At 34.0% G+C, this 19,569-nt stretch overlaps 1 protein-coding gene across 5 annotated transcripts in view; it reads right to left on the bottom strand.

Annotated features, from left to right (window-relative positions):
• LOC142973796 (solute carrier family 22 member 13-like) overlaps positions 1–12,868 on the bottom strand; it is a 28,138-nt gene extending 15,270 nt beyond the window's left edge. The window contains exon 1 of one of the 5 annotated variants that reach the window (XM_076115812.1): positions 12,787–12,868. The gene's annotated coding sequence lies outside the window, so the exon portion shown is untranslated. Of the gene's footprint in view, positions 1–189; positions 255–699; positions 848–7,995; positions 8,095–8,841; positions 8,963–12,786 lie in introns of those variants that run through there. The other 4 variants (XM_076115811.1, XM_076115814.1, XM_076115806.1 and 1 more) reach the window with 4 other exon arrangements.
• Positions 12,869–19,569: the final 6,701 nt, after the last annotated feature.

The following is a 19,569-nucleotide window of genomic DNA, read 5'->3' as shown; positions in this document are numbered from 1 at the left end:
GTATCTTTGATTAGTAAAGGTATTTAAACTGTAGCAAAATACAAAAATTATGGTAAATTGTAAGACCCCATTAACAAAACAACTACTCACTATATAATCAATATTAGTAGGTATAAATAGAAATGACCACGTTTTCATAGAAAAGTTAATAATAACTCAAATGCTTTAATCAATCATAAAACCGCTTACGCTTGACTATTGCACACTACGACAACGCTGATAGCACACTAACGCATTAGCTTACGCGTGCGCGGAAGCGGGATGCAACATGTCACTGAAATACATCATTATTTACATTGTAACACTATAACATAACTGTAATTACATATAATTACATTAATTATTAACCGTTTTTCACGTTACCATTTGCCAATACAGAAGTTGGCATTCAAAACCCCAATTAAAAGGTTTGTTTACATCCACTGAAAGTTCGAATGATATTTTATCGCGTGACGTCATAGGCTCGGCTTCAGGCGCGAGAGCGGGACGGGTATATACGGATATAAAACTATCCCTTTCTACACGTGCGTGTGTACAGAACATCGCGTGAGTGGGCTTCGGACGGTTGTGCGTTAATAATAATTCACGAACTCACGTGCACGTGTTTGTTTATAAATTGGTTTATAACCTCAAAATCAAGCCGAAAATCACATGCATAAGAATAAAAACTGATATATTATAAAGTATATTTGTACTTACAGTTAGTTTGATGGTGGTATTTGTATGGAGAATTAAAATTAACCATTGAGTTGTGCGGTGTACGTCACACAGAAAGCACTTCTAGCGCGATACTGACGATACTTCCGCGGTTTAGCTCGCGTTCAGTGTGACCCTGGGCTCCTGTGCCGCCCCGCTGACGCTCAGCCCTCATGCCGAGCTTTTACGTACCTCCAAAGGGAGAAATACCCCAAAATAATAGACCCCTCATCTAGCTAAATAACCGTAATATTACAATCAAATAAAATTTTGTAATTTTTTACATAAACTTGTATAAACATTTAAACTAAATTGATTGCTTTTCAAGTAACACGTTGCTGACTCATATAATATCCATATTTAACTAAATAACAACCTTATACATCGTAGCAATAATTCAACAAAATCATTGTAAATTTTCATCAAATTCATCAAAATTCAATACATAGTTTGAACACGTGACATTAACAAACATGCTTACATACACGCAAACTTACGTATTTTAATAAACAACACTCGTTCAATCTTCTCAACTATTCTTTCACTAAATAACAATAATATTTCATGTAGAGATTGCTTGATATTTTATTCAAATTATCTGCTTCAAAAAGACAATCTTACGTTAGGAGTATGTAGCCCGCTCTGCTCTAGTGAAAGGCTTTAAATCGCTCTCGCTTATCGCTAGCGGTTGCATCAAGGCTTACCGTGGAATTTGACACCGACAACGACCGGTGGTTGGAGACAGTCTTTTATTTCCTTGTGGCTTTAGTATGGAATCCGAGAGTGAATGGCCACTTTATTGAGTATCGTAAGCGAATATGAGTTTGTATCGCGAAATGAACAGGTTATCGATTTTTGAGAAATAGCTGCTCAAAACTTTTATTCGGTCTAAAGAATCGATTTTATGATCTTGAGTTCATGTTCGTATAAATTGCACTACTATTTGAGCTGTTAGCCCATTCCTAGCTGAAATAGCTTTCAAGCGTCAACAATAGGCGCGATTATCTACAATCGCTGCTATCAGTATTAGTTCCTGCGGCACCTGCTAGGGGCGCTGACAAGTGTCACATACAACATTTTGAAGAAGCCGGTTGTGGAGAGCCGATATTACCTAGTGGAAAGACAACGCTCGTCGAGAATCACTACCGAGCGTTGTACGCAAACAATTAATTCAAAAAAAAAAATCAACAAAATAGTGTTTGCAAAAGGGGCACTAATCATATTAATAAATTATCGATAGGTACATTCTCAGTTGTCGATAACCGATAGTAGAAGGAAATCTCCTATCTGGTCTGCATTGAGAAACTGAATCGTATATCTAACGTATATCGCAGTGGTTTAAGCGGTCACCTCGCCGCAACAACCGTAGCGCCGCGTGTGGTGGGTTCGAATCCTACCCGGGACAAATCTTTGTGTGATGAGCACGAGTATTTGTTCTGAGCCTGGTTGTCAATTTATCTATATAAGTATGTATTTAGAAGTATATAAGTATGTTTATCAGTTATTTGGTTACCATAGTACAAGCTCTGCTTAGTTTGGAATCAAATGACCGTGTGTGAGTTGTCCAACAATATTTATTTATTATTTTATTTATCTATAAACTAAAGTTCTTCAGAACAAACAGAAACAACAGTAATTTTCCCTATAATTTAATTAATCACGTGCAAAAACTAGGTAAAGAAATACTTCACGTTTCATAACATATCATTTCGCAAACACGTGCATATCAGTAAGCAAATACAAGGAAACATTATAAAATAAAACTGCTTTAAAAACTTTATCGTGAAACCTCAGCAATATAAATAATACATCCTGTATGGCAAAATCGACGTTCAGTGTAAAGCAAATTGTATAAATCAATTGATTATGAGCTGTATTGCAAAGATAATAAAGTTCATTGTATATTTCAGTAGATCTTGCATCCTTTAAGTACCGACATCAGCATCTGACTGATAATTTGCTGCCCAGTACAGGCTGATGGTTAAATCCTCAGAACTCATTTTTTCTGATGTTCGATGCCTATCATCGGTAAGACAATCCGGACAGTTAGAAGCACGGTTGCTGCACCGAGTATTACTTGCACCGCTAACCAAGGTAAAACACATGATAACGTTAATGACTGTATAATGTTACATTATGGATATGCAAAAATATAAGTGTGTGTAGCGACATACAGGCCGAACCTTCGTCGCCGAACGTTTGGCGACGGACCATGTGCTGACTGCCTCTGTGGCGCGATCGGTAGTGTATGAGACTGCCGCGCAAGAGATCTCGGATTTGAATCGCGGGTTGTGCCAAAAACATTTTTCTAAATTTACTCTTAAGAATTTCTCAGAAATTGCCAGTAGTTATGAAGCTGAATTCGTAGATATCCTTGCCTCGGAGAGCACATAAGTCGTAAAGCAAAGAAGGAATAGAGAGTGTACCAGTGTATTCTGCACACACTTGGATACTTGAAACAAAGTCCTGCATAGTTGGCTGGTGTCAATAAAAACTGGTCGCCAAATATCGGCCAGGAAGACATTACACCTTGGGTATGACGTTTAACTCATGAAAACTTAGAAAATTCTAGCTGAATAGTAATAAGCTAAAGTCTGGAGTATATTGATTATGACTGCCTTCGTGGCGCAGTGGTTTAAGTCACCACGCTGCAACCATTGCGCCGGGAGGTCGTGGGTTCGATTCCCACACGGGACAATTATTTGTGCAAACCACAAACTATTGTTTCGGGTCTGGTTGTGCTTTGTGTCCGTTGTTTGTATGTTTGTAAAAGTCCCCGCGACACAAGAGAAATTCTTAGTGCGGGAGTTGTCTTCTAAGAAAAAAAATAATTAAGAAACTATTTTAACACGCAAACCCATTAACCGTTAGTAAACAAGCCATTAATATCGATATCATAGTGTCATTGACGCTTTAACTAGTTTGTAACGTGGCGTCATGTCATATTCTTTGAAAGTGTAGTACCGCGAGACGCATCAATCAATCTCTTTGTATGACTGTTGGAGTGTGGATACGGCTGATATAATAAAGATTTTTGCTTTTTACTTGCTAAGAGTAAATAAGTTTTGTGAAATACTGTACGATAAGAAATAAGAAGGTTTGTGCAAAAATGTATGAAAAAAAGGCTTTTTTCCATAAAAAAACCTTCTTTCTATACATACATTATAACTGCGAGATACAAATATGTACTTTAATTTTGACCCATGGCTAAGCAAATATCATCTCTATTTTCTTCTTAATATTTAAGCCCTGTGTGATTTTCTACCATTTTTCCGAAAGCTGTACCTATCGAAATATATTAGGTTACCTAAAATTTTGATTAAAAAGTAGCCTATGTGTGACTACTAGTCATCCACTATCTTCGTCTTCAATGCCATCAAACCGGGGTACATTGGTTAGTCTCAATTCATTAAAGCCGCCAAACTTTTGCCTAATAACATGTCTTTAATCCAACAACAACCCACTATGTAGTGCTACAACAATTTCTAGACAAACATGGCTGTTATGTCACATTTATGTTTATGTATATTATGTATGTTAATCCAAATAAACAATAAAAAGATAAGATTTTTATCATCCCAAACAGAATTAGTCCAAAACAATCAAATAACTAACTAGCACGTTAAATTTAAATAACACATCCACTCCCTTCATCGTTATCTGTCGCCCAGCGTCTATCAAACGCTATAACAGTTAATTCTAACTGCTACATTATCGTTAATATTTACAACGTTATAACGATATAACTGCTACAAGGTGTCTCTGGATAGTTACACAGATTGATAAAGTACAGATGTAAGGGTTTGTGTACAATAATCGTTGCTTTGATTTGTTTATGCGAATGTGAAGGACTGAAGAGTTTGTACCGCGTAAAAAGGCTGGCAATAAAGATTTGTTCACGTCAAAATTATGGTAGACTACTATACTAAATATATTACGGGAATTAACTCAAACGAGCAATCAACCTAGGAATTCCTAGTATATAAAAATTATGCAACGTGAAAGATTAAAGTTGTGATTACATTCAAACTTGGTTACCTAGATAAGCAGTTAAGACTGGCAACTAACGCCGATACAGGACGCTTCTGATACAAAACCTAAAGCAAATAAATACCATTCCAGTTTCTTTAAAACGATATTTTTACAATACATACATACATATATGTTGAAAAGAACTTCCCCAGCTGAATTACAAATACACCCACTTTTTGCAGTTTATACTTAGATTCTTTAGTAATAATTCATATTGCCAACAATTATGCCTTAACTAGGTTAAAACAGTTACACTATATGTCTACATAAACATATCTTTACCTCTCGTCTCGTAACAGATTGGTAACAAACCGATAACGTTAAAATATGTTCTTGTTTGTAATTTGTAAAGTAAATTTATTATTATTTAATGTTGAAGCGGTCAGTTCAATAGATTGGAATCTTATTGATGAATGTTCAATTGGATGCGTTATTTAGATAACGGTGACAGTTGTAGTGGTTGCGTTCAGATTGTTTGAGGTTAGAGGTCGAGAAACGAAACGTGTGTTGAGTAATTATAGATTGTTCTATTTTAAATTTTGTCACTGTTTTCCTTTAAGGGTAAAAGAGTATTAATATTTAATAGTACACAAGATGCTTTCAAAGCAGTATGTGCCACATAAAGATTAGGTGGTATCAAACCTTTGGTATACCTAAACATATCTGTCAATTCTGTCAGAATAATGTCTTTGTTTTTTTTTCAAAGTAGGAGTCTGTCGACTCGCCGTAAACACGAGAAAATATTTCAAATATATCATTAATTAATTAAATGAAAAACTGCATTTCTTGAAAGTATGCAAAGTCAACCCCTATTTGACCAGCGTGGTGGATTCAAGGTATCAAACCTCCAATTCGGAATAAGGAGACCCTTGCTCGACGGTGGGAAAGAAATGGTTTAAAATAAAATAAAAACGTAAAATCGAGAGTTTATGAATAACAAAAAAGCAAACTAAGAATAATACTTTAACTTTAAAAACAAACAAGTACAAAACTTATTAAATATAAACTTAGTCATCTCCCCAAAATTATTCTCGTAACAAACTAATTCCCTAAAGAAACGCATATTACTCCTCCGTCAAAACAAATTACCGTTTCAAACGCATTCAAATTAATATCCCTTGAAACAGTTACAAAAGAATAACGAATGATCATCAAACATCAAAGACTAATTATAATAACGATGGCTCAAACACGTTATATTATGACAATGAAAAATCGTTGCGATGTTCTTGAATATTTGTTTTTTGATGTAGCTTCACTTAAAGATTTTAACATTTTTAACAAGTTAATATTAGTTACATCGAGCTAACATTTGCGACTGTATTTTGTGCGAACATTATCTTTAAATGATGATTTGATTTTACTATTTTCAGTCATAAACTAAGACTGTGTATAAAAAAATTATAAAGCTTTCTATGATGGTTAATGATTAGTAGCTCAAAATTGTTAAAGCTATTCAAAGATTCTTGACATAGATTAGCTATTACTAACTATTACTCTACAAATAAACTATCGCCAAAATACGTTCTAGGTATATAAGTCATTAACAGCCACACCCAATTGGCAACCGTTAATAAGCGAAGAAAACATACAACAATTAGAAAACTATAGTTACCAGGCGACAAAAAGACCTTTCCTTAACTATCTTAAACGTTAAATTTTAACACACAATTAATCAAATTTCATCAAAGAATCGAACCCCATTCAACAGTCCCCTCCCGTCCACTAAACTTGGTCCTCCGAAATTAATTTTTAAAGCGCGCTATTTGTTACTCGGCAAGATTAAGAACGGCTGGAGAAAAAACGATGCCGTGCCATTCTCCTTAATAGCTTAACTTTTCATCTGCTAACAAATTAACAAACGCGTTGTTTTAACACAAATAACCATGATTGATAAAGCTTATTATTTTTAACGTTATTTTTCAAGGTAACAGCTGCTATTTTTTTGGGGGGCGTTTTTAGGTTATGTAAATGATTTTTGACAGAGATAAAATATGGGAGAGGATAATTAAGAACTTTTGATGTGTTAACCCTTTGAAAGCCAGTGTCTGACTGTACTAATGATGACGTCATGGCTTTATGGACTTCTGATTGATTCAAACAAAAACGTTACTATAAGAAACGGTGTATAGTTATAAAAAATTAAGAAATAATTTTCTACAGCAATATCTCGTACAAATGTCTCATTTATGTTGAGTTCTACTATGTACTCAGTTCGGGCTGCATTTATTGTTAGTCATTTTAAATAGCAATAAGTTCGCTACCTATTGGGTTATAGTATTTCATACATATCTGCTTGCATCTTTATGTATAACAGGCATAATGCTATGTATGATTAAAAACCAAACACCAAACTCCAGGCTAAACTTGAAAAATATAAAAGATCAAAAGCACTTTGCCCGACCCAAAAATTCAACCTGAATACTCGTGATCAGCAATCATATACGCTACCACCGATACCACAGGAGCAGTTTTACATAAAATTATTAAAAGCTCGCCAATATACCACATATTGTCTATCAATTTCACAATATTTCGTTGTGTAAACCGAACCTTTATCAACAGAACATACCCGCAGTACATTTTCATCGAGGCGCGGTTTTTTGTTACCACAGGCTTTACATTTTGTTGTGGCATCACTAACAGTCAGTTGAAACCGCTGAACCGATTTCAATAACACGTGCAAAGATACCGGGTTTTATAGTGAAATTGTATTTTTTATATAAACTTTTAAAAATACACATGAGCTTACTTTCTGTTCAGGCACTATGTCATAGGCAAAGTTACATATAGATAAAGTCGCAACTACTAAAGTCACTTAACAACTTCACTTTTTTAAACCTCTTTATTTCGAAGTACCTAAACAATGTCGAGTAGAAATTGTCAAGTCAAATATTATTATGTTCAGCAACTGTTGTAGCTGACTGAATCTTGGTTTGGTTTCACTGTTGTACTGTATTAGCCTTTACATTGAGTAGGTATTTCGACTACCATGCAAGTGGCCGAGTGTTCCAAACACCAAGGTCTTTACAAATTTAAGAGTGAATAAGACATAATGATTACATGCTTTAACAGTGATGGAAACACAAACGCAACCTAACTTTAGAGACTTCAATCTATCGCACTTCGTCAGCGTAGTAGACACAAGGCTAAACCTCTTCCCTTGCGAAGAGTGACCGTTGCTTAGCACCATCAAACAAAAATAATGGACATTAAACATTTACTATATTTTATCCTGTAATAGAAATTGATTCTAGTATCACTTACCTAGCTCCGGAACAAAACGAAAGAACTCTGTTTGATTTCAGAAGAACGTTGTAACGTGCAATATGATTTTAGTTTAGCATAAGGCAACACTCATGAAATTGACCTTCCAACGGCTTAAACCACTTTGAAGAACACATGAAAGATTTACTCGTACTTATAGCTGAATTGAACTGATTATGTCATAGTTGTTGCTAATTGATATTGCAGGACGGATATTAGATCAGTTGAATTATGTGGTCATTGACCTTCAAGATTTTCCACGTGGAGGTTAGAGATTGGAGGAGTTGGGATTGAAGATTATTCTTATGCTTAATGGACTAACCAGATTTTATAAAGCGTACTGTTTGAAAGCAACGTGACTGTGAACAAAGACTCATGTAATAGCTTAACTAGGGCTGGGAATTATTGAAATCTACACATATTTAATAGGTGCTAGCTTTCAAGTAAGGTTGGGTCCAATAAAAGATGGCTTCTTAGCTTGGATCGGCATAAACTCTTTTAACAGTATATAGGTTTGAGGCGGTCTAACACATGATATTGTTAATTGTAGAGTCGAATCGAATTGTTTTAGGTTAAACCTTTAGACTATCATGATACCAGACATAATGGAAATGGTTTCACATTTCGCTATAGACAAAATAGAAATCATACTATGTCTCTAAACCTGCACATTGCAAAGGCTAAAATCATGACTTACCTCTGGTTTCTGAGGTACATTTAGCGGTAGTTTATCTATTCACTAGCATCTAAGCCCATATAAAAGTAAAAGTTTAAATAGATATCCTACCGGTAAATGTGCCACAGAAATCGGGCATTAGAAGTTCTAATAAGTAAAAAACCACTCACCAAAAGTGTAATGTCCACAGTAAGCACAAAAGTAACTCAGTTCTTCAGACAAACACCATCTGTATAGCACTAAGGCGTACACCCGACTGTCACTTCTCATTCACCATCAACTAACTAAGCCAAATGGAAAGTTTTCAAACATTCATGATTTATGAACCCTTTTTTTGTTAATACGCCTTAATTGTCTTAAGAACGCACAGTGATAAACAGATGCGGGATCCATTGTTAAAAAGTATTCTACGAAGAGCCGATGGAAAAGTACTGGGGACTTTTGGGGTCCTTTGTTTTTGCTTACCTTTGGTTTTGTTTTAGTGGTTTATTGGTAGCGGCTTCTGTCGTGTCTTTTAAGTCAGGCAGTCCATTGAGATATTTGCACGTCGATATTTTTGGTCGTGAGTCTTGGTGCAAAGTTGATCACTATGAAATAATGATCAGTAATAAAACTATTGATCAGTACTCTTTTATGATTAGGTCTACCTGTTTCTGCCACATTTTTGTAAGGCAAATTCATCACGATTATTGCAGGGGAGTATACTGTATAAACAAAAGGTTAAATGCTTTTTATAGAAACCCTGTTTTCTATTTGTTTTTACTGTATGTCTTAGTTGTGTTGTTTTAGTCCTAATTTATCAACTTTCTTGACAGCTAGAACACACTTATGAAGTGAACTGAGGTAAAGCCAGTTTCGACAAAGTCCACCTTTCAGAGTGTAACAAAAAGCAAACATTAAAAATATTTTATAAGTTTTATAAGCTTTCACGGTCTAGTAACATGTTGAAATACTTCTTTGAAACTAAAAAAATATATTATTTTTTTAAATTAAATTCACGGCATACATCATAAACAAAAAGAAATGAGGTCTAATCCGGGTACAAAGACAACATATTTCGTAACATCATTGTAATATTGACAGATCACATTAATAATTCAGTTGTAAGATAAGGCACACAAAAATACGGCTTTTATTCATAGCCGCACTATAAATCAGAACAATGATAGTACGTTCACACTCTATGTCATAACTTGTGTGATAAACATTATGATTTATGTCGAAGAAAATATTGATAATAAAAATGTTGTGAAAGTGGTGTTATGGGTTTTTGAATAGACATAGAAGATATTTTCCTAGAATTTCATTTTTATTAAGCTTCGTCTGCAAATTATAAAAGTAATTATCATAAAAGTTCTTGTATTTTTTACAAACAAATGTTACTAGCTGATTACGATGTAAATTGTAATTGAATAGGTCTAGTTCCAAATGCTAGATCACTCACATTGCCTTAGTGTCGGGTTTTCAGTACAGAAATATAAAATCATGAACTTAGATCTATCAATCACTTTAGAACGCAAGCGGTAGATTAAAATCAATGTTTACTTAAAAAGATTCTTTTGACCGACGTCAAAAAAGTAGCAATTTTTTTTTAATTCGGCCTTACAAAAATAACTGCAGTACCAACATAATTCAAGTAATACCTGAACAAGTGAACATTCCACCCTCCAAGACATAACCTTAAAGATAACACAGACCGTCGCAAAAAAGGAAAAATAAATTCAGCGGCGTTCATCGAGTTTATTTGCGGGCCATAATTCACTAATATCGCGGCCAAAGACTGCTCCATTTAACTTGAGAAACGGCCCTTTGCGACAGATTTCATAAAAATACCGCCCAACTGTGATTTCAGATGTTTTATATCAAATGATATCTGAGGGAGGCTTTTAGTGTTATAGTTCTGGAAGTTTCCAAGTTTAGATTGCTGGCTTTGATTCGTTGGGCAGGTTTTTGTTAGCTAGATAAGTTGATTAAGGGGGAACGAGAAAGGTTTTGAAGTGCCTTAATTTCTTTAGTAATTGTTACCTACTTTGAAAAAGTTCATGCTTTAGGTTAGGTTTATTATGAAGCCTAGCTTTCTTTAAAGCTAACCATACAACAACCATTGTTTAAATGTGTGTATAAAAACGTCAGGATAATAATGTACGTTAGCGCTGTTTGATTCAATTGTGATTTATCAAAAGCACAAAAATAATAACAATTGGTTCAAACCTACATTCACGAAGACACAAGATAATTTCATTTACAAACGTACTTAATTTCATCCCCAAAAACATTACGGTTCCCACTTTCTCTAAAAAAAGGCCATTAAAAAGACAAAATAGCAAAACAGAGTTAACAAGAAACCGCCAGAACCACAGCCATGTATCAAAGGAGGCTAAACTTTTATGAAAAGCCGGCGCGAGGCTGTATATCACGGTAAATGGGGCAGCCTCTCAGCGCTAAAAGTTATTGCCGCTAAAGTGTTACTGCTAACAACAGTGTTTGATTGCTGATTACTTGTACTGCAAGATGAAATATAAGAGTTTGGTTTAATGGTTTTGAATTCATATATATATTTTTCCCATCGGATTAGACAGAGACCAGAGAACATATTACTCCCGAAAATGATAATGCTTTAGGCGCTTAACACACTGCCCCGCACCACGCAGCGTAGCGCGTGAATGCGTGTTCGAACGTTGCTTGTAAGTATCTCCGTTTGTATGGAAAACACGCATAGTCTAACACACAGAAAATGCATCCACGCGCGTTCATGCGGATCACGCGCGTTCGTGCGTTTTCCATACAAACGGAGATACTTACAAGCAACGTTCGAACACGCATTCACGCGCTACGCTGCGTGGTGCGGGGCAGTGTGTTAATCGCCTTAAGTAGCTTGAACTACTAAGTGTTAGTTGTTGCCTAATACGTTTAAGGCGTAAATCAGCTTTTTATATAAAAACTAGCTGACCTGAATGGCCGATTCTCATAGATACCGGATAAGCACAAAAAATTTCATCAAAATCGGTCTAGCCGTTTCGGAGGAGTATGGCAACGAAAACTGTGACGCGAGAATTTTATATATTAGATCGAAAACTTCTGAGACGTTGATTGTAGAGGAAACTTGTACCTTTGTTTATGTAACCTGTATGCCTTTGAGTTATTCATTACTAGTAGAACTCTGAATATAAAAATAATTAACAATGTAAACACAACAAAACGCAACAAACAAGCGGCAATCAAAGTTTCGTCCTGCACTCCACACGACTTGTGGTAACCAGGAAAAACGTCACACACGGCAACACAGCAGCTTAGAACACAAACTAGTTGCGATTATTAAATTTCATTGCTTTAATGGAAATTAGGTATGCCTTTAGCAACGAAATCGAACTACAAAGGTCCCTTTTAACAATTGTAACAATTAGGATTCTACAGGGGTCTCGAAAATACCCATTTTATTAATCGAAAACGTGATACATTTCGACAAAAACTAGTTAACATAAGTCAAGAGATTTAAACGAATCTGATCAAAACGAAATGTTTTTGTTCTAAGTTGAAACTTTCCTACTATAACTCTAGCTATTAACATAAATCTGAAAGTCGTGAACATTTCGCAAATGACATAACTTAATGTTCTATTCTTTTATATTTAAATCTAGTTTTCAAAGTATTTTGGCGAACTTCCAAGATATGGATGAAGAGAAGATGTTAATGGTAATTTTGTGATAGTCTATTAAATGAGCTGACTTTTGCAGTATATCTAATATTTGTAAAGGTCTGTTTAGAATCGAGATTGTTTCGTTTTGTGATATAATTGTTCCTAACTGCTCCCTTTTTCGGGAGGAAAGCTTGCCCAGCAGAGGGACAGACAAGAGGGACAAAATGAGCATAAAGATACAAGATAACACATATTGAGGATACCATTTTAAGTACATTAAAATTTTGCAAAAATTTCACTGTGTATATTGTATAATCTAATAATTATTGTTGTTTGCAGTGCAATACCTTAACCGTGTTACTTTTTAAAATTATGTTTGATTGGCAAAGTACGTTCTTTTTCTTTCTATTATCAAAGACAATCTATAAATAAGAAACCCGTCTTTATATGAGTATAAGTATAGTAGTAAATAACTTACCTAAAAATAAACTGCCAATTTAATACACGAACACTCACATTACGCCAACTGTAGTTTAATAAGTACCACTATTGGCCGTCAGCTTCGTAAAGACAATTGTTTTATGTACTAATATTAATATTCAACATCCAAAAACACTGTAAAATACCAGACTTAGATTTTTAGGTAGATAAGATAATACCTAATTATATTGCTACGGTCCAAGTATTTACAAAGTCAATTGTAGGTTATAATTTATTATTCTAACTGAAATTATACGACAAGAACGATTGTCTTCAAGTTTCACACGTTATTTTAATTTAATCATCCATTAGTGTGATAAACTGAAATTCAGTCCTTTATTTTATTTTTACATAAATATAAAATGCTTCCCAATATTGTCTTGATTTTTTTTATTATTTTGTTTCTGTGAATTAATTGTATCCAATACTGGTTTTTCGAATGGACACTTTTAAAAAACAAAAGCCTATACTCATAAAATCACACCTTGTTCCAATAAAGATAGACAGAGGCTAGAAAAAGGTACCGTAAAAATGCAATTATTTCATATCATTAATAAAACATAAAACCAATCATAAACCAGAATCACAAACAAAGTCAAACCAGTCAAAAACAAACTGGCCAGTAGTAGCCACATTAACAAACAATGAGATTAACTGAAAAACCAGCCACTACATTAATTAGCTATTACGCTGAACACGACAACGGGCCACAGATTCGTTGGAGAAAACAATTTGTAACAAAAACATAGCTGTTATACGAACACTTAATTAAAACGCAAATTGGCGACCGCGGGCACCGGGATCCCGGGATATAGGGCTGGTACTCGTCATTTATCGATACGTTGATATTGAAATGAAATTGCTATGATTGCATATGGTGATCGAGCTTAGCAATTTCTATCGTGGGTAATTCAAAAGCTATTTTATCTGAAATATTGCTTAAGGAAAAGCTGTCAATTGATTAAATATTCGATTGCTGTCAAGGCGTATTATTACAGCCCTCCTTTGATGTAAATAAGAATATAACAAAAATATTTTTCATGTCTTGATAGAGAAACTTAACTTCTCGTTCTTTAAATAGATTTGGAGTTAGTTTGCTAGTTTACTAGTTGATCGCAAAGGTGGTTGAATGAAAACTAATTCCTCTCGTGCAGAGACTTTACTTGTATCCTATATTGGAAAGTAAAATAATTTCTTTTAGCGGACTCTAGTCGCTTATTTTGGCAGGAGACACAGTAATGGTTTTAATTATCCCTTAATATCTTTCAGATAATCTATCGATATTTAACAATCCCACCACTACCCAGCATCACGGTTTTGCATAATAAACGTGAGATATTTGCATAAAATCACTCGACATAGTCCGTTCCTAACCGCTAACCTATTTGACTTGCAAAAAAACTCTGCTCAGCACTGTATCGATTGGTTTTCATTGCAAATTGCTTTGAATTGTCGATTGATGTCATGATAAAGTTTATGTGGTTATTCAGTTGTTTGTTCATTGTAACTGAATAGAGATTGTTTTTAATTTAAAAGCTGAAGGATTTCGTATTGGGTAGTTGGAAATTATGCTACAAAGTGAACATTTTGTTAAGATTCTAACATAATTGTATTTTAAATTATTAATATTAGGTACCCAGCAGGGACGACGTGAAAGTTTAGTATAGGCTGGTTTATTCAATTCCACACATGAAAACCTTCTGATGCAGTAGGTAATTGTTTTGAGAGTCACAGGTTAAATCACCAATTGGATAATCGTAGCTTTTGATAATAATTGACATGACCTTACAAATTGCCATCAAATTACCAGAAAATGTTATAACTCTTGACGATTAAAACCATTCCTATATAATCCCTCATTTGAGAGCATACGAGTAACTTCACTATGAGGTATAACTTGATTGGCGTCCCAAATGAAACAATCATACCTGACTCAAAACTGTATAAAAATCCCGATTTGATTGATGTCCGATAACGATTATTAAACTATCATACCTACTCTAAAACTAGCTAAATCATAATTTACTACCCTATATAAAGACAAAAACTTTAAAATCGATCAACATTATCCTAACAAGCCGTTTGTAACAAATTATTAGTTGTGCCGACGTTTAGCGATTACCGCTGTGTTATTTAGTCTCAATATAATTGCGTATAATGTACGTGTTTCACAAATAATATGGTCGGAGTAAATGGATGGTAAAAACTAGGAAATTATAGAGGTGATGTGGGCCAGTGGACGAAGAACTGGCGCCGTAGTTTGTTTCTGGTCTCTATTTTGAGCTAGGTTTTTGTGGGTCATGTAGTTGATGATTAAGGGTATGATGAGGTTTAAAATTCTATATAATGTGAAACGATTGATATAATTAAGTTGTTATTGAAAGGCTAATCGTGGAATGAAATATTTTTATGTTAATCTTAAGTTACTGCGTTGTCATCCGACATCCATGGACATTTATTGTTTTGCTAAGAATCATTTACATTCTTGGGAAAAAAATCTTCATTAAGCGGGCCTGAAATGACAAAATCATTTTAACTTAGTTTATTTTAAGTGGTAAGAATCATCTCCAGACACATGCATGATAATAATATTCTAAGTACTTATGAAAAACATTTTAATTTATTAACCGACTTCAAAAAAGGAGGAGGTTCTCAATTCGTCGCGATATTTTTGTATTATTCGTTTCCGAATGTCTCCGAAGCCAAAATAAAATATAGCTGCACAAATTGTAGGTACGTAACTTTTAGTTTTGCAAGTGTCAAATTCTTGCGGTTACATTTACAAAAGCGAACATCTGTTTGCAACACGATATTTCAAAGCTCACCCCTGCAAATATAACATACAAAAACTAAAAAAAAAACGCGCCGTACGCCCTCAAACACGAGTGTTGTGTTACAAACGACTATTATGTAGCCAATAACTGACGGATAGTTGAAAAGGACGGCACCGAACAATGGGAACAGACTCCTGTCAACAACGCATTAGCTACTCGCTTTTATGATATAAATGTGGGCGGTTTTCCAGTGGAAGAGAAAATATAGAGAGTTAAAATAGTTTGTTAAAATATGCAGTTATTTGCTTTGAGAATTGAATGAGGATTATGGATTAGTAACAAAACTAATGATCCCAGTATGCGTATGTATCTCAGTTGACAACTAGTCTACGTCAAATTGATGGTTGCTATCCATTACATTGCTGCGCTGACGTCACCTATTAATTACTATAATTTAAGAGAGAAAACAATGTATAGCATAGTGCCTTTCAAATGGTTGTAGACTTAGATACGTGATAGCCCCCTGAACTATTTAAATTACTTTATAACATGCAAACATTTTTTGGTTAGCGAGTAATAACACTAACGATCTATAATCCTAAAGTATTTACAATAAAATTGACAAAAACACAGACTAGGTATTTTCAGAGGATCACATTTTGGAATATATTTGCAAACGTTTTATTCTGGGCGCTCGAAGCATCAGTCGTACCTACTCAGTAAGCTACATTTATACACACTCTCTTACAATCAAAATTTCTATGACATCATACTTTTCAGAATTCTCAGTAAACCGATCATAACCATAATTCTATTAAAATAATTAAAATTCTTTAACACAAAAGTTTTACATATTTATTCGTAGTTCGCGTGTGTTTAATACATATTATTATAGCTACTTTAACTCGGGTTAAAAAGCGCTGTTTATTTCAATATTATAGTTATTATAAAGGTCTTTTACTAAGAATTATAGAAATGAGATAATATTATTCTATGAAAATACTTCAGTTATAGGAAGTATGGCTACTTTAATGTGCCTCGGAACGGATCGGGATTCTCAGAATAACGATAAAACGTATCAGAGAATAACAGAAAGATTGTTATCTTTTCCCTAGAATGTGAAATGTAATATTGTATTTTACTTGAAAACAGTATTGGAAACGAGAATATTGTTGAAATTAATGAATACGTTTGAAGTACTGTCGAGAAGTATAACGTAGAAAGAATAGATGAAAAGAAAACAAAATTAATCTTTTGAAAGACATTCATATTTTTAATTTAAGATCGATACGCAAGCGGACGGAACAAAATGAAAAAATAAATGTTCTTTATTAGAAATCATTATGAAAATTAAACTTACAAAAAAAACAATGAATCTTCAACAGATTTAGAAAATATTAAAGCAGCAATGGGTTAGAGCAAATAACGGTCTGATAAAGGGCCTAATGCCGAAAAAGAACGAGGTAGTCAAAATGGCTGATTAAAATCTTTAAATTTTTTAAAATATTTATTTATTAGCATAGCATGTGATACAACATTACCCTGCTACCAAAATACAAGTATTAGCAAACAATAAGCTTTCTAAGCACCTTATTATCAGGCCCCACGTCAATAGTTATTACGACACATGACACCACCATTGTCACTCTTCACCAAATACAAGCCATTCATACAACCATACATTTACACTTAATAAAAACTTTGCCAAGGAAATATCAACCTTATGAAAAAAGGTAATAAGACTCTAGGTTGTGTTTTCGAAGTGGTGTGTGTTGTGTTCTTTCGTCAAACTATTGGATAGGTCCTGATGGTCATTTGAGCTGATTCGTTCATATTTCTTGTTTACAAATAGGATTTTTCTTTAGTTAATAATGTCATGGATGCAATAAGTTCTTTTTTGTTCGTGACTTGTGCAATGGTGGATAACTGCTATTTGAAGAATGTAGGCCGATTTTGGTAAAGATTAGATACTGACAATGACATTATGAATGGATGTCCGAAAAAGGCGATCGAATGTATTTTCGGAGAACTCTGTTAATAGAAAAAGATGGAGAATTTGTTACCATATTGGTGATGTTTTTCAAAAACGTTAGGTTACATGAGCGTGTTCATCGTAAGCACAGTGAATTTGTATAATCATTGGTCTGATGAAGCAAAATCAGATTGCAGGAAACGTTACATCTGGTATAGTTTCTTTGGTCACTGCTCAACCTTCAAGGAAATAAGCGTGAGATTATTTACCATTATGTAATAAAATTAAAGAAGTTTGAAGAAATTTTAGCTAGTTAGCGTATTTTGGTCTCTGTCTAACCTCTAAGGTTTCAAACGTAATCTTATGTTACTCTTTACGAAAGCAGAATTTCCCATTGCACTAATTCTCCTAAAATATTTACTCAAAGAATAATTATTTAAATTAACTCGTAGTTAAACTACAAAAGGCCATTTCCATACCTTTGTTACAATTATAACTCCAAACGACTGCATTAACCATTAAAACTGAATAAAAATGTACTAAAACTTCATAAACTTGTTCTAAGTACATTATAATCTAATATTAACAAAATAAATTCGAAAGTTTGTCTGTGTGTTACGATGTCGTGGTTAAAATGCTAAATAAGTTTTGAGTCATTTAGTAGTTTATAGTTGAGGACCCAAGGTTTAGCACCATAAGTTACATATTATGGTTTCAAAATTGTTCCTTAAGTGACTGAAAAAAGATAATGAAACTTTGTACGCGAGTCGTGAAGGTCTGATTATAATATTACGAAAATATGTGCGATTTTTTTTTAAATTTACAAATGTATAGATAGATGTATAATAGTTCGTCATTCTTATACACCAAAACTTCTCAATCGATATCTACAAATTTATAACTTCGATCAAAACATACTATACTTTTCACCCTACAAAACTATTCAACGCGGAGAAAGTCAGTTGTAAAAGCTAGTTATAATATATTTGTTCACATAAAACGTTCGTGAGTTATGTTGTTATATTAATTACTACATTCGTTACTGTGATTGCGACTTTTAGTGGTATTTGGAACATGCGAGGGATTAGGATTGTGCACATTGTTAGAACTACGCTATACCTACTATGAAGAAGCTATGCAGGAGATATATTTGATTATTACTTGCAATAATGATCAATAGGGGGAAAAGTTGTTTGTTTGAATATGCTCAGGGAACAATGGGAAGATTTAAAAAAATAAATGACTTTGTAAAAGTATCGCGTATTTCTAACTGTTTAACTTATGAGTAAGTTTTGTTATGAAAGGAATTTTGAAAAGGATTTGTGAGCAATGTGTGCATGAAAACACCGCAAAAATATCTTCTTGGTGTTACAAATAAAACCAATCAATAATTGTTGCATAGTATACCTATTTAATAACAATAACTAAAAACACTACCTACCACTACCACAGAAACACTTCTTACGACAATCTATACATATGTACATTGTACATCTTTAAATTTATTCAAAACTAGCTGACCCGCGCAACTTCGCTTGCGTCACATAAGAGAGAATGGGTCAGAATTTTCCACGTTTTTATAACACTTTTTACTGTTACTCTGCTCCTATTGGTCGTAGCGTGATGATATAAAATATGCCTTTTTCTCACGAGAAATATATCAAAATTATTTAAATATCTCCTAATATAACGAAGTCGCGCTAAGGCATAGGTATCCGCCATTAAAACAGTTGCCATGACAACGGAATTTTGTTATTTTAATGTCATTATAATATTGATTATTCGCGACTTAATTCGCCACCTGAATTTTCCCGGGAAATGCGTAATTTTCCCGGAGTAAAAAGTAGCCTATGTCCTTTCTCGGGTATCAAAATATCTCCATACCAAATTTCATGCAAATTGGTTCAGTAGTTTAGGCGTGATTGAGTAGCAGACAGACAGACAGACAGACAGACAGACAGACAGACAGAGTTACTTTCGCATTTATAATATTGTGCATGAAAACACCGCAAAAATATCTTCTTGGTGTTACAAA

This window comes from Anticarsia gemmatalis, chromosome 6 (genome assembly GCF_050436995.1).
Source record: "Anticarsia gemmatalis isolate Benzon Research Colony breed Stoneville strain chromosome 6, ilAntGemm2 primary, whole genome shotgun sequence".
Lineage (NCBI taxonomy): Eukaryota > Metazoa > Arthropoda > Insecta > Lepidoptera > Erebidae > Anticarsia > Anticarsia gemmatalis.
The sequence above is the reverse complement of the archived record's forward strand: the minus strand, read 5'-3'. Positions and strand labels throughout refer to the sequence as shown.